Source organism: Muscardinus avellanarius (assembly GCF_963383645.1).
Source record: "Muscardinus avellanarius genome assembly, chromosome: 5".
Classification (NCBI taxonomy): Eukaryota; Metazoa; Chordata; class Mammalia; order Rodentia; family Gliridae; genus Muscardinus; species Muscardinus avellanarius.
The window spans coordinates 128,549,750-128,563,443 of NC_137790.1; the positions used below are offsets into that span (position 1 = coordinate 128,549,750).

General features: G+C 40.3%; 1 protein-coding gene across 1 annotated transcript in view; it reads left to right on the forward strand.

Annotated features, from left to right (window-relative positions):
- The window catches only part of SLC9A9 (solute carrier family 9 member A9), a gene marked incomplete at both ends in the record, with an annotated part of 603,254 nt that overhangs the window by 375,162 nt on the left and 214,398 nt on the right, over positions 1-13,694 (forward strand). The gene's annotated exons all lie outside the window — the stretch shown is intronic.

The following is a 13,694-nucleotide window of genomic DNA, read 5'->3' on the forward strand; positions in this document are numbered from 1 at the left end:
CATGAGAGAAAGAGACCCCAGGCAGATGTCTGTTCTAAGAATCAGAGCCTGGTCCTCCTGTGCTGGAACCTGGGTCACCATGCCACCCTCCTCCCCACAGTGGCTGGAACGTCTCACGACACTTTCTTAAAGCTGATTTAAATTCCACAAGTAGACAACGAAACACATAGGTCAGGCATTGTAAAACGTAGACCTCTCCGGCAAGACTGTGCATTAGGCTTCAACAGAGTTTTTCTAATGTTCTCTTCCTAGAATGAAGCTCAGTCTGTCTGCTCAACAAAATGGGGGTTTTGACTGGAGCATCAAACCAGACTAGGCCCAGTATGGTGGCACACACCTGTAATCCCAGTTATTTGGGGGAGCTGAGACAGGAGGATCTCAGGTTCAAGGCCAGCCTCAGCAATTTAGCACGACTTTCAGGAACCTAGTGAGACTCTGTTTCCAAATTTAAAAAACGGAATATGAGTGTAGCTTGGAATTAGAATGCCTCCTGAGTTCAATCCTCAGTACCAGAACAAAACGACAAAGAAAACCCAGGTTATTCTAGGTTTGGGTGACTTGAGAGAGGACAAGGGACTCGGGGTGAAATGAAGGCCCCGAATGTCCAGGGCTGAAGAGAGAGGGCACAGCAAGGGTGAGAGAGAAAGAGAAGGCGCAGAAACAGTTGGGGGCAGCAAGAGGCTGAACAAGTGCCTTCAAAATGCTGCTTGAGACTCGTCTTCTTCCCAGGAAGGATGAAGGAACTTTTCTTCTCATCTTTCCTTAGAACTCAAGTTCTTTTTAGCACCATGCTTCTGAGCTCTGTCATAGGCTAACGATTCAAGAGGGTGCGGACACAGGTTTCATCGTCGACTATACCACTTCACGATGGAGCTTTGGCCCTGTCACTCCATCTTTCCCAGCTCTGATTTTCCCAGCTGTTAAAAAAATAGTCTGTCTTTCCCAAAGAATTGAAATCAGAATATTTATCATTATAATATATCCCTATCCAGAAACATAGCAGCATAGTTCATACTAGCCAAATTATAGAACCAGACTGGGTGTCCATCAACAGGTGAATGGATAAAGAAAATGTGGAAAATACCCAGAATGGGATTTGGCTCAGCCATAAAGAGGAATAAAAGTACAGCAAATGGATGGAACTAAAGAATACCGTACTAAGTGAGATTAGCTAGTGTCAGAAAGTGAGGGGTTGTAGGTTTTCTCTCATATGTGAAAAGTAGAAATTGGGGGAGAAGGGACTTCAGATAAAGGATTCAAGTGAAATAGTGTAAAGTAATTAAGGGAGAGAGGGAAGGGAGGAGATTTGATGACAAGAACACTTCAAATAATGCTATGGACAATCCCAGTAATTGCGAGGCTGAGACGAGGAGGATCTCAGGTTCGCGGGCAACCTCAGCTAATTAGTGAGACCCTCCGCAACTTAGTGAGACCCTGTTTCAAAATAAAGAATAAAAAAAAATTGGGCTGGGGGTATAGCTTGGAGGTCAAATGCCCTTGGGTTCAATCCCCAGTATCACAAAATAATAATAATAATAATAATAATAATAATAATAATAATAAAAGCATAAATGAAATTACTGATACCAATCTCAACATGTATGGGATGAAGGAGGGGGGAATTGGAGTGAAACGCTTCAAGTGCTGTGTGCATGTATGTTTTTAATCACTCTGAACCTCATGATGACATAGAATTACAATGTACCAGTAAAGGTATATTCGAATTTTTGAAAATAGTCTATAAGTCTACAGAGACATGTAGTATCGGTAAACCACAGATTTCCCTTTTTTGAAGCATCCTTAGGTGAGAGCCTCAGGATAGCCTAAGCTACTGTGACCCGTGGATTCCCCAAGCCAGTGGTTTAATCGGAGGAGCGATGCCTTTCTGGTTCAGGTCACAGGCCAGAGTTGATACTGACATCGGGGGGGGGGGGGCAGCCTCATCACTTCAGATGGTAATTCAGTTATAACCAGACATCTTCTATCCTGGGATTTTGTAACTCCCTAAGGCAAGCATTCTAGAAGCATGGTCCAGGGACCCGCAGTGTCAGCATCACTTGGTAACTGGGTAGGCGTGCCATCTCAGAAAGACTTACTGAAACTAGGCTCCATTGCTCTGAGATTGAACAAGTCCTCTGGGTAACTCTGATTTAGTTGAAGTTTGGGAGCCATTTTATGATATATATTGAACTGGGGGGAAGGAAGAGAAGCCAGGGATAGGAGAAGGTGCTTCCCAGAAGTGACACACATCAATTCTGCATTCAAGTCACCTGTCATATGGCAACATCCAGCTGCAAGAGATACTGGAAAAAGGGAGTGTATGCAGTTATTGCAGCGTGCTGTGAGCCATACATGAACAGATTTGGACAGACAGCCATCTTTGCCAAAATAGACCTGTGCCGTAAAAAACAAAAAATGCTCTCATTTAGAACATTGTTCGTGTGGGAAAAAGTACCTTTAGGTCTCAACAAAGCTTTCTTAACTCCAGAAACTATTGATATTTGAGGCCAGATACTGCTTTGTTATGAGGACTGGCATACACATTGTAGGGTGCAATTGGAGGGTCCAATTGATAATAGTAGCACTTCTTCTTTGTGGACAATCCAAAATGTTTCCAGACGGCGTCAAATATTTCCTGAAGGACAAGTCACCCCAATTAAGAACCACTGATCTAAACCCCAAACTTTTATGTTGACCTTTGGAACATAACCTGGCCATCAGTTGAGTTTTGCTCACAGAATATTGAGTTTCTTTCTTATCTCTATGAGCCTTTGTGTTGAAAGCCCTCTGTTGAAGATTTCAGCTAGTAGTAAAGACTGTTCCATAGTTCACCACCACATCTATCTTACCTACATAAAAATAAACTTTCAAATCCAGAGGAATCTGTAATGTGTTGGCTTTAGAGTAGAGACAGAGCTAATCCTATTTACAATTACCCTTCCCGGCTGCCCAGGGCCTCCAAAAACAAACTTCATTTTATATATAAAAAAAAAAAATACACTGATGTTGCTTTACATTCCTTCTCTGTAGCCTTCAGTTTAAATGACCCAAGTTCAGGAAGAGAGATAAAGGACAGAAATTTCTGCTTGTCTAACACAGACTCAGTTTCCAGAAAAACTCAATTTATTTTTGAATGCAGGTTTTCCCATGGAAAACAATCTGTTGGCTTCACTTCCCTGTGATAAAATGATGTTGGGCTGAAAATGGAACCGTGTAGCGAGGTTGCACCACTCTGGAAAATGTATTTTGAAACCAGACTGACATTTTTGCTGAAAGTAGTTACCCTTTGCAAGGTCACGCGACTTTAGCAAGTATAAAAGGGATGCATAATTCAATTTTAGACCCATACCAGGCTTTGATTTACCAGACTAATGGTAAGAATGTGTTAAATCTTTGAAATCAACTCCATCACAGCAATTGAAACAAAAAAAGAAAAAGAAAAAAGAAAGAAAAAAAGATTTGCAATGGATTAGATTCCAAATAGACAGGCAGCAAAATTACTCATCTAAAGGACATTGTTTAAAGGATACATCCATTTTTTAGGGACATTTCTGCAGCCTGGTCTATCTGTTGCTAGTTTCCTTTTGGGTTCCACTTGTACTTGCAAATGCAACAATGACCTTTTCTTCTTCATCCATTTATTCCTGCACCCACCACAGGTTAGCATAAGGCACGCTTTACTTGAGAAAGGCACGGTTCCAGCACTGGAGGTGCCACCGAAAACGTGACAAACCAGGGGTCTGCCCTCGCCCACCTCACTTTCTAGATGACGGAGATAGATAGAAGTAGACATGTTCAGCTGGGCGTGGTGACTCACACTTGTAATCCCAGTGCTTGGGAGGCTGAGACAGGAGGATCGTGCCAGGTTCGAAGCCAGACTCAGCTACTTAGTGAGACTCTCGGCAATTTAGTGAGACCCTGTTTCCAATTAAATATAAAATAGGTCTGGGAGTGTAGCTTGGAGGTAGAAAGCCCCTGGGTTCCATCCCCAGTTCCCCAGTGATCTTTTCAGATGGCGCTAAACCCAACAAAAGGTATATTCAAAGTCCTGGGTGAAGGTAGGGAATACCCAGCTCAGATAGGGCAGCTTTTTTGACTTGAGATGATAAGCAGTCACCTGAAAGAAGCCCTCCAGATGGGGGAGCAGCAGGTGCCAAGATGCAGAAGCAAAAAAAAAAAAAAAAAAAAAAGTGAACTAAAATAAACTTCACTTTGCTGTCCTCTCTAAGCTCCAGACCATCCACCATATCTCCATTCTCTCTAGTAAAAAGAGTGTAACTTCTCCCCTGGACTCTAGACTTTTAGAACCAACCACCTACTCAACTTCTCTATGTTTGAAAGATGGATAGGCATCTCGACTAAACACGGCTGCAATACAATCTGCGATCACTCCCCCCAGGACCCCAGTACACTCTTCCCATGGCTTCCCCCCAAGTCTTCAAATTGCTCACACCGTAAGTTCTTGAGGTCTTCTGCTCAGCCCTCATCTGACCCCGAGGCACAGATTTTGGGCCTTTGACACACATTCAGTACTGTGCTGCCACCCTGGTTGGATCAGCATCCACTTCTTGTCTGGGCCAATGCACCAGACTCCTCCCTGGCGGCCTCTATCCAGCCTGGCAGTCAGTCTCCTTACCATATGAGAGCCAGAGTTAGTTCTTTAAGTATGGAACAGATCATTATCACTGTCTTGCATAAGACCTCCCTCAAGTTTTCCATCTCAAAATAAAACTCAAACAGCTGGTTGTGCAAAAGCCCAGCATGATCTGGCTCTGTTACCTCTCTGACATTAACTCCTTCTGCTGCCTCCCAACCTCCCCTCTTTCTTTCCATTCTGCCCACCAGCCCCCTTGCTGTTGATCAGACATGTCAGTCATGCTGTCCCCTGAGCCTGGCACCTGTTGTTCTGAAGGTGAAGAGATACACACCTGCATTCTCCTGCTACGTGGGTCTCTGTTCAAATATTAACTAATCAGAGAAGCTTTTTAAAAATATTTTATTGTTGCAGTCATACATCTTAATGGAGTACTAGATGGTGGAGACACACATGCACACATCACTCATTCAGCCCCTCCCCAGTTCCCACCCCGTTCCCCCCCCCCCTCGGTCTCATGTTTGGCTTAGTGATTGACTTTGATATGTTTGTGAATGTACATCATGCACATTAGAGAATTTCCCTCCCCCCCATCACCCCGTTAGGCCTCCTCATTTGCTCATCTATGGTTTCTCCTCCTTCATCTGGAGTTCTTCCTATGACTCTTTTTCTCCCTAGCTTCCGCATATTAGGGGGAGCATTCAATTTCTTACTTTTTGTGGCTGACTAATCTCACTCAGCATAATGTTCTCCATTTCTATCCATTTCCCTGTAAATGACATCATTTTGTTCTTCTTTATGGCTGAGTAAAATTCCACAGTGCACCTATCTCATAGTTTTGTAATCCATCCATCTGTTGATGGACATCTTGCCTGGCACCTTAACATATGCAGACTCTCATCCTCTTATCCTGCTTTGGTGTTCTTCATGGCACCTTACATAACTAGCCTGGAAGCACCCGTAGGTCAAGAACTATCTTTTATTTGTTAATAAATTCTGGACAATGAGTGAATAAATGAATGAATAGAATAAATGAATATATCAATACATGAATGCATTGATATCATCCTCCCATATCTAGAGGGCCTGAAACCACTGCAGTTGTTCAACTTAAGAGCATTTATCGAGTTTCATGTTCTGGATACTATGGGAAATGTAAGGATAGTGTAAGGAAGATGTAATTCCAACCTCTTAAGAGATCGAAAAGTTGGAGGGAAAGAACAGACCACATTAAATACAGATTCACCTAAAACTGGGAGCAGTTTGTTGTATAAGTACAAGTGAGCACTGTGTTGTATAGGATTTCTAAGAAAGAACAAAGTCCCGAAAGTATTAGGGAAAACTTCAGGGGAGTGAGTGGAGTCTAGAAAAGTGGTTCCATTGGGTGAGATTTGGAGAGGCCAAAAGAAAAGGCAGGATTCTGAAGTGTAGACAGGGGCTTTCAGTAGGGTCACAGCACAGAGGCACCGATAGCAATTGTGTATGGGAAGAAAACACTTTTTATGGAGCCCTCAGTGGAGAAGTCAACGGAGAAGTGGGTGAGGTTCTGGTCGGCAGATTGCTATGGGCTGCAGCAAGCTACATAAGGTTCCTGAGCAGCATCTCGACCTCATAAAGCTAGGTTTTAAGGAAACTGTCCTAAATGGCAGAGGGTGGAAGGAGGAGAGGATGGGAACAACAAAAGCAAAACCAGAGGGTCACAGTGTCGCGTAGTAAGTGTTTTACTTACCATGGGGAGTAAGAGGAGTCTGCCTGAGCTACCCTGTAGCTTGGACTCGGCTAAATCCAAATCTCTAGGGTCAGGTCACTGGCCTGAAAGACTGCTGATATTTTTGAGTGCTACATGATTTTGATGTGTACCTCTAGTTAAAGACCCCAAGTCTAGCCTGAAAACCTCCATTTAGAGATGAGGTAAGGGTGAACCTGTAGTCATGCTTGCTGTGATCATGCAGTGCACCGGAGGTGGGCTTGAGACCAAATCCCAGAACCTCTGACTTTCAACATAGGACTATAAAGGTTTCAATAAATGATAAAAAGGCAGACACTGAAATTACCCGGACAATGACTGAACCATTACATTCAACTGGGCAGTATCAGTCACTTTTCCACGGTAATCCAGAGTCATAAAGAATCCGAAAATTCATCCATTCATTGGTTTGTCTAATAAATATTTATTGAGCACATATTATGTGTCAGGGATCCCTCCAGGTGTTGCAGATAAACAAAAGGAGCCAATGACAATGCACTGTATGTAAAGGCTCTAGAAACAAATATGGATTGTACCAAGAATACAGGGCAGTGAGATCTAGGTGCAAAGGAGGATTCATAGAGAAGTCAGTGTCTCTGAAGAGCTCTGATGAGCAGGTAGAATTAGTTGAAACTCGAGGAAAAATTAGAAAAGACAATCTAAGTATAGAAAACTATGTATGCAAAGACTTCCCCTACCATCCCCACTGATTTCAAAGCTTTAAATTCAGCACATCGATGGACAGTGGCCCAGAGTTGGACCTTCACAAAGCAAGGCAATCTTTTCCTATATCAGTCTGTCCTTTTTCAAAGCTTCTCTCTGGCGCCTCTACTATACTTTACCACTGTTACTATTTTTTTGTTTTGTTTTGTTTTGTGGTGCTAGAGATTGAACCCAGAGACAGTCTACCTCCTCCGAACTACACTGCCCCCCTCCCCGCCCAGCTCGATTTTTTACTCTTGATTTTGAAACAGGGTCTCACTAAGTGTCAGAGGGCCTCACTAAGTAGCTGAGGCTGTCTGAGAACCACAATCCTCCTGTCTCAGCCTCCCAACTAGTGGGATTATAAACATGCGCCACCAAGACGGGGTACAGTTACCTTTTAAGAGAGTCATGTGTGTAGGACCCTGAGCCTGAGAAGAGAGGTGCCCAGCCAGCCCCATCACTGTTCTGTCTTGGATCAAGCTTGGCACACAGTCAGCACTCAAGAAATGTTCATAGTCCTGCCCCTACTGCTTTGCACCTTGAATAAGAACGCCCTAAGAGGTATTTATGTTATGGTGGTTAAGTGTAACTCACTCTAACTATTTGTCTGGCCTTCGCTCACTCAGAGCACATTTGCAAATTTGCAATTGATTGAAAGCTTCACTTTTGCTCTTTAAAGTTCAACAGGAAGCTGCAGTTTTCTGCAAGAGAGCTGCCTGCTCTAAAGCTTTCCTGGCTTCCTGGTCTTAGATTCTTAAGAGTATAACATCAACATAATTAACATAAGAATCCCTTAGAGGCCAATGTTAAATGCAACCACATTTAATTCTAGGTAATTCCTTTATTCCTCATGTTGATGCTAATTTTCCAAGTTCTTGTGAAATATGTCAAAGTCTCTATAAAGTAAACTCATTTTGAATGAAATGGTACACTCTATCAGCTCCCCAAAGTACAGAATTCTTTCCATTTGTTGGCCAAAACAAAGAGAAAAAAAGAAAGGGAAGCCAAAGGGTCAAAGTACCCAGAAAAGAATAATAAAACACAAGTTTTGATAAGTTCTGGATTTTCTAACTTCCTAAGCAAAATGGTATGTGTTCTTTGGAAATCACTTTTTGCTAAGAAAAATTCCTAAATCCTTTTGAACCTTTCTTTCTTCCGTTCTTTTCTTTTTTTCTTTTCTTTTCTTTTCTTTTTTTTTTTTTGTGTGTGTGTGTGTGTGTGTGTGTTTTGCTGGGAGCCTAAGTAATTTGTTTCAATTCTAAAGTCTCCCATGGCCCAAATCCATGGTGTTAAGAAGATAGATCAGTGTGTAGAGCCTCCACGTGGGAGGTAATCAATACATATGTATTTAATGAGGCAGTGAATGGAAACTGATTTGACATTTGTCTAAGCTCCAAATGTGTGTTAAGTAACTTTTAGAGGCGGAAAGGATGAGCAGGGCGTTGGCGACAGTTGGTCTTATCTGGAGTTCTGAATTCGCTGCACTCTGTCCACTCAGTAGCCTTACCACGCTCACCCAGTTCCTTTGTGACTGTGGACACGCCATCTCATGTGTGGCCAGTAACATATGTGCTACCTCTGACCAGGGCTACTGACAGATGGTCGCTGCTCTAAAAAGAGCCTGCTTAGGTGTTGTAGGTGGTCGTTATATTCAGAGGGCACCCTCTTGTCAACATCTTGAAGGAATCAATTCACGGTTAATTAGGTAATTAGCAATGTTTTTCAACGTGACTAAGGCTCTAACTGTACTTTCATATATATGTATATATTTCATATATATATATGTATATATATTCCATATATATATACACATATATATACATACATACATATATCTTAGAAGTCAGACTAACATATATGTTGAGTACTTTTTTAAACCAAAGAACTGGTCATGTATAGATAATTTAGATGTAAGAGCATAGTGATGCTAGTTTAATATTATAACAATATATTATTAAACATATTTAAAAAGATTAATGATAGCTTACCGTCTTGTCCATGCTATCCAGCATGAAAAAGTTTACAGGAAATGTGCTATAGCAACTTTGCATTTGTGTTCAATTTTCTATTCTTTCTCACAGAAGCTCAAAAGTAAAAAAAAACAAAAAACTACAAATATTCAAAGCAAGAAAAACAAATATAGAAACTAATGTTTCTAATATCGCCTTATTATGGAGACATTTCTGGAAATTCTTAGAATTTCTTTGGGGACATTTCTAGAAATTACATTTGTTTCCAATTTTACCTAATTTGGGGACATTTCTAACAATAGGAACTTGAGGGGAATAAAGTGAAAAGATTACCTTCTATCTCCAGACCTGTGCCATGAGTCAACACTGTTAGGAACCTCACATTGACCTATAACTTCTCTTCTCAGAGGAAGATATCTATCAAAAGACTGTTCCTCATTCCTCAATGGTACATTCATAGTCCCTGGAGAGACATTGTTAAAATAGTCCCAGGTATTATAAAATAGTCCCTGCTATTAAAGTATATTACTATCCCCACCTTCTGGTCCCCGGTTGGGTCTGAATGCAGGATCACTGATTATGGAATTTTTGGGGTGAGGGTCCATTTCTCGGCTCAGGGACTTGGGATTGGTGGGGGTCTTTGGCTAACACAATGGAAAATAATTTCAACAGGCACCAGTCAGGGACATAGAAAAGGTTTACTTAGGAAAGTAGGAAATACATATTCAGGAGAGAATGTGGTCCATTTTAAGGAGAGTCATATTTTGGGGAGTGCAGGGCTCTTTTCTTATAGGGGACTTTGTGAGATGGGCTAGAGGAAGTAGGTGAGGATGGATGGCCTCAGTCCGGTCGTCACAAGGGGGTTTATGGTGGTCTAGTAGTCTGGTGAGCTTTAAGGAGCTCACTGACCTCAGCCTCATAATGTTGAAGCAATTTGTCGTGATCTGTTAGTGTGGTCAGCCTTAGGGTCCTCAGACTAACTGAGGGCTTTATTATCTGATTAATAAGCTTGTAATCCCAGTATTTGGGAGGCTGAAACAGGAGGATTACAGTTCACAGACAGCCTCAGCTACTTAGTGATGTCCTTTGCAACTCAGTGAGACCCTGTTTCCAAATAAAGAATAAAAAATAGGGCCGGGGGTATAGTTCAGGGAAGGATGACCCTGGGTTTCATCACCAGTATCACACACTCACACACACACACACACACACACACACAAATAAAAACATAAGCTAGAGAGTGTTCTTAATTATGTTTCTTGAGGTATCATAACAATGCACAGGGCAATTATAGTTTCTTTCAGCCAACTCCAGGGTCTACAGATTCCCCAAAAGACAGACCTTAGAAAGAGAACTGGTTTGAGGCATAAAAACTGAGGCACTCCAACACCAGGTTGTTATATTAATGTTATATTTTACTTTTCCTTTCTGTTCTTGTCTGTTTCCCTTTTACCTACGTATTTATTGTATCCTACAACAGAGTCGCTGCTCTTGAGTAGACTCATCTGAAGTATTCAGAATTTCTGATGTATAGAAGCTCTTAGTAATATCTACTTCAAATGTTATCTTTCTTATCTTCAGGCCATTTCCTTGTCGACATGGAGATTTAGAATAATTTCCCTCCTCCATTACATTTTGTTCCTTGAAGGTATTTTATAATCAGAGAGCGTGTTCCTCTGTCTTCCTGACGCTTTCTTGTTTCAGGCAAAATGTATTAAATCTCTCTAGTCTAATCCTCTAGATCTTGTGTTATGCCACTTGTCTCTCGTAGAGTCTCCGCATGGAGATAAGAAAGGAGCATTATATTCTAAGCTGAGGATGTAGAAATAAAAACTGGGGCGGTTATACTTTTCTCCATTCAACCCTGTGTCTAATGCTTAAAATTGCTTTTAATGAATGAAAAAAGATTTGGAAATTTGAGAACTTAGTGCTACTGTTGAACGTTATAAAAAGTGGATCATTGAAATTTTATGTCTGATTTAAGCCTTCCTATAAACTAACCTCTTTGAATTATACTTGCTGTCACTATAAGGCTTTATTCCTCCTATTACACAATACGATAAGGACTATAAATGTCTTACAAGCCTTGAGTTACCCAAGAGACTCCTTTTTCTTTACCTCCTTCCCTTTCCTACCTGTGCTTTTATTTACTCTTCAAAGCATGCTTGTATTTATTTATTCTTTAAAGTCTACATTTCTACTTTCTTTTTTTTTTTTTTTTTTTTTTTTTGGTGGTACTGGGGTTCCTGGAAGCCCTTCTACCTCCGGGCTACACTCTTAGACCTATTTTATACTTTTTTATGTGGAAACAGGGTCTCTTAAACCAGCGCAGCTGGCCTCAAACCTGCGTGATCCTCCTGTCTCTGCCTCCCAAGCGAGGGGAATACAAGTGTGCGCCACCACGCCCGGCTACATTTCTACTTTTATTAATATCATCACACTTTGATAGCATTTAATGCTTAATGCCTATTATAAATGTATTTAATGTGGATTTATAAAACCTCAATTACCCTATTGTTATCTAGAAAAATAAAATAAGGAAAATGGATTTTAATAGATTAACTTAGATAATAGAGTTTGTAAAACTCTTTAATCAGTAGTCTGGAGTCATTTTTAAATGTCAATAATTATTATCTTTTGTAAACGTAGTTTTCCTTATTGTCTGACACATATAAATTTTTTAAAGAAATTGTTCCCAGGAAGATGTGTTTTGTATATAAATGCAGTATTATTTCAAAGTCATATGAAAATAAAAGAACTGAAATAGTTTAAACAATTTTGAAAGCAGAAAAGGAAGGTAGGAAGAATTACCCTAACCAATATCAAGGCTTACTACATAGCTATAATGGTTAAGACAGTGTGCGTTTAGAAGAAGAATAGAACCATAGATCAATGGCACAAAACAGAGAACTCAGAAATGCGGCCACACAAATACCCAACTGATTTTTGACAAAAATCCAAAAACAGTTCAGTAAAACAGACATTCTCTGGTGGGATTAAAAAAAAAAAAAGTTAAGCCTCAACCTAAACCTCTCAAATTAATTTAAAATAATGGTGGACTTACATGTAAAATGTAAAACTAGAGAACTTGTTGAAAAATAGGAGAAATCATTGAGATCTAGGCTAGGCAAAGAGTTCTTAGACTTCACTCCGGGAAGTTCAATTCCTAAGAGAAAAAAATACAAAAATTAAACATCAAAGTTAAAAAAAATAACTTTTGCTCTGTAAAACTTTCTTAAGAGGAGGAAAAGATGAGCGACAGAGTGGAAGGAAATATTTGCAAAACATATATTCAACAAAGAGCTATTGCCTATAATGTATAAAGAACTTTCAAACGCCAATAATCAAAAAATCCAACAATCTGAGTTTAAAAAAAATGAAAGAAAGACATGACAAGCCGTTTCATACAAGAAGGTATATACATTAAAAATTAGCTCATTAAAAATATTCAACATCTTTAGCCATTAGGAAGATACAAATTAAAACCATAATAAACTATCATTAACCACCTATTAGGATGGCTAAACTAAAAATTAGTGAAAACAGCAAGTCTGGCACGGATGCAGAAAAATTGGGTGATTTTAATATCACTGATGGGAATATAAAATGGTTCAGCTAATAATTTCTTTGAAAACCACACATGCTATCACTATGATTTACATTATGATTTGAGACTATAATGTACCAATAAAAAATTAAAAATAAAAAAATAAAACCACACATGCAAATACCATACTACCCAGTGGTTATATTCCTAGGCATTTGTGTCTCAGAGAGATGAAAATTTATTGTCACACAATAACCTGTATGTAAATATTTCCAGCTTTAAGTAGCCAGAAACTGAAAACAGTCCAGGTGTCCTTCAGCAGGTAGCTAGTTAAACAAACTGTAGAACATTCATACTATGGAATAGTACTCAACAATAAAAAGGAGCAGATTACTGATGCACTCAACAACCAGGATCTTCAGAGAATTATGCTGAGTGACAAGGGGCTATTTCCAAAGGCTACGTTCTGCATGTTCCATTTATATATCAACCTTGAAATGACAAAAACCATGAGATGGAGAATAGATTGCTTGTTACCATATGTCAGGAAGGAGGAAAGTGGGTTGTGGTTATGAAAGGGCAGCGGGAGGGACCCCTGAGATGACAGACTGTTTGACCTTGACTGCATTAATGTCAGCATTCTGGTTGCGATATCGTGCTATCATTTTGTAGAATGATATCATGGAAGGAAACCAGAAAAAGGTACTCAGTCTCTCTGTATTATTTCTCACAACTCTATGTGAATCTAGAATGATCTTAAGACAAAATGTTTGATTAGAAAAGTAATTTTGTAGCCGGGCGTGGTGGCGCACCCTTGTAATCCCCGTGCTTAGGAGGCTGAGACAGGAGGATAGCACAGGTTCGAAGCCAGCCTCAGCTACTTAGCAAGGCTCTCAGCAACTTAGTGAGACCCTGTTTCCAAATAAAGTATAAAATAGGTCTGGGAGTATAGCCCGGAGGTAGAAAGCCTTTGGGTTCCACCCCCAGTACAACAACAACAAAACAAACAAACAAACAAAAAAAAAAGAAAAGTAATTTTTTCAATCACTGAGCCAAACATGAGAAGGAGGGAGGGGGAGGAAGGAGGGAATGGGGTAGGAAGTGAGAAAGGGCTAAATGAGTACTGTGTGC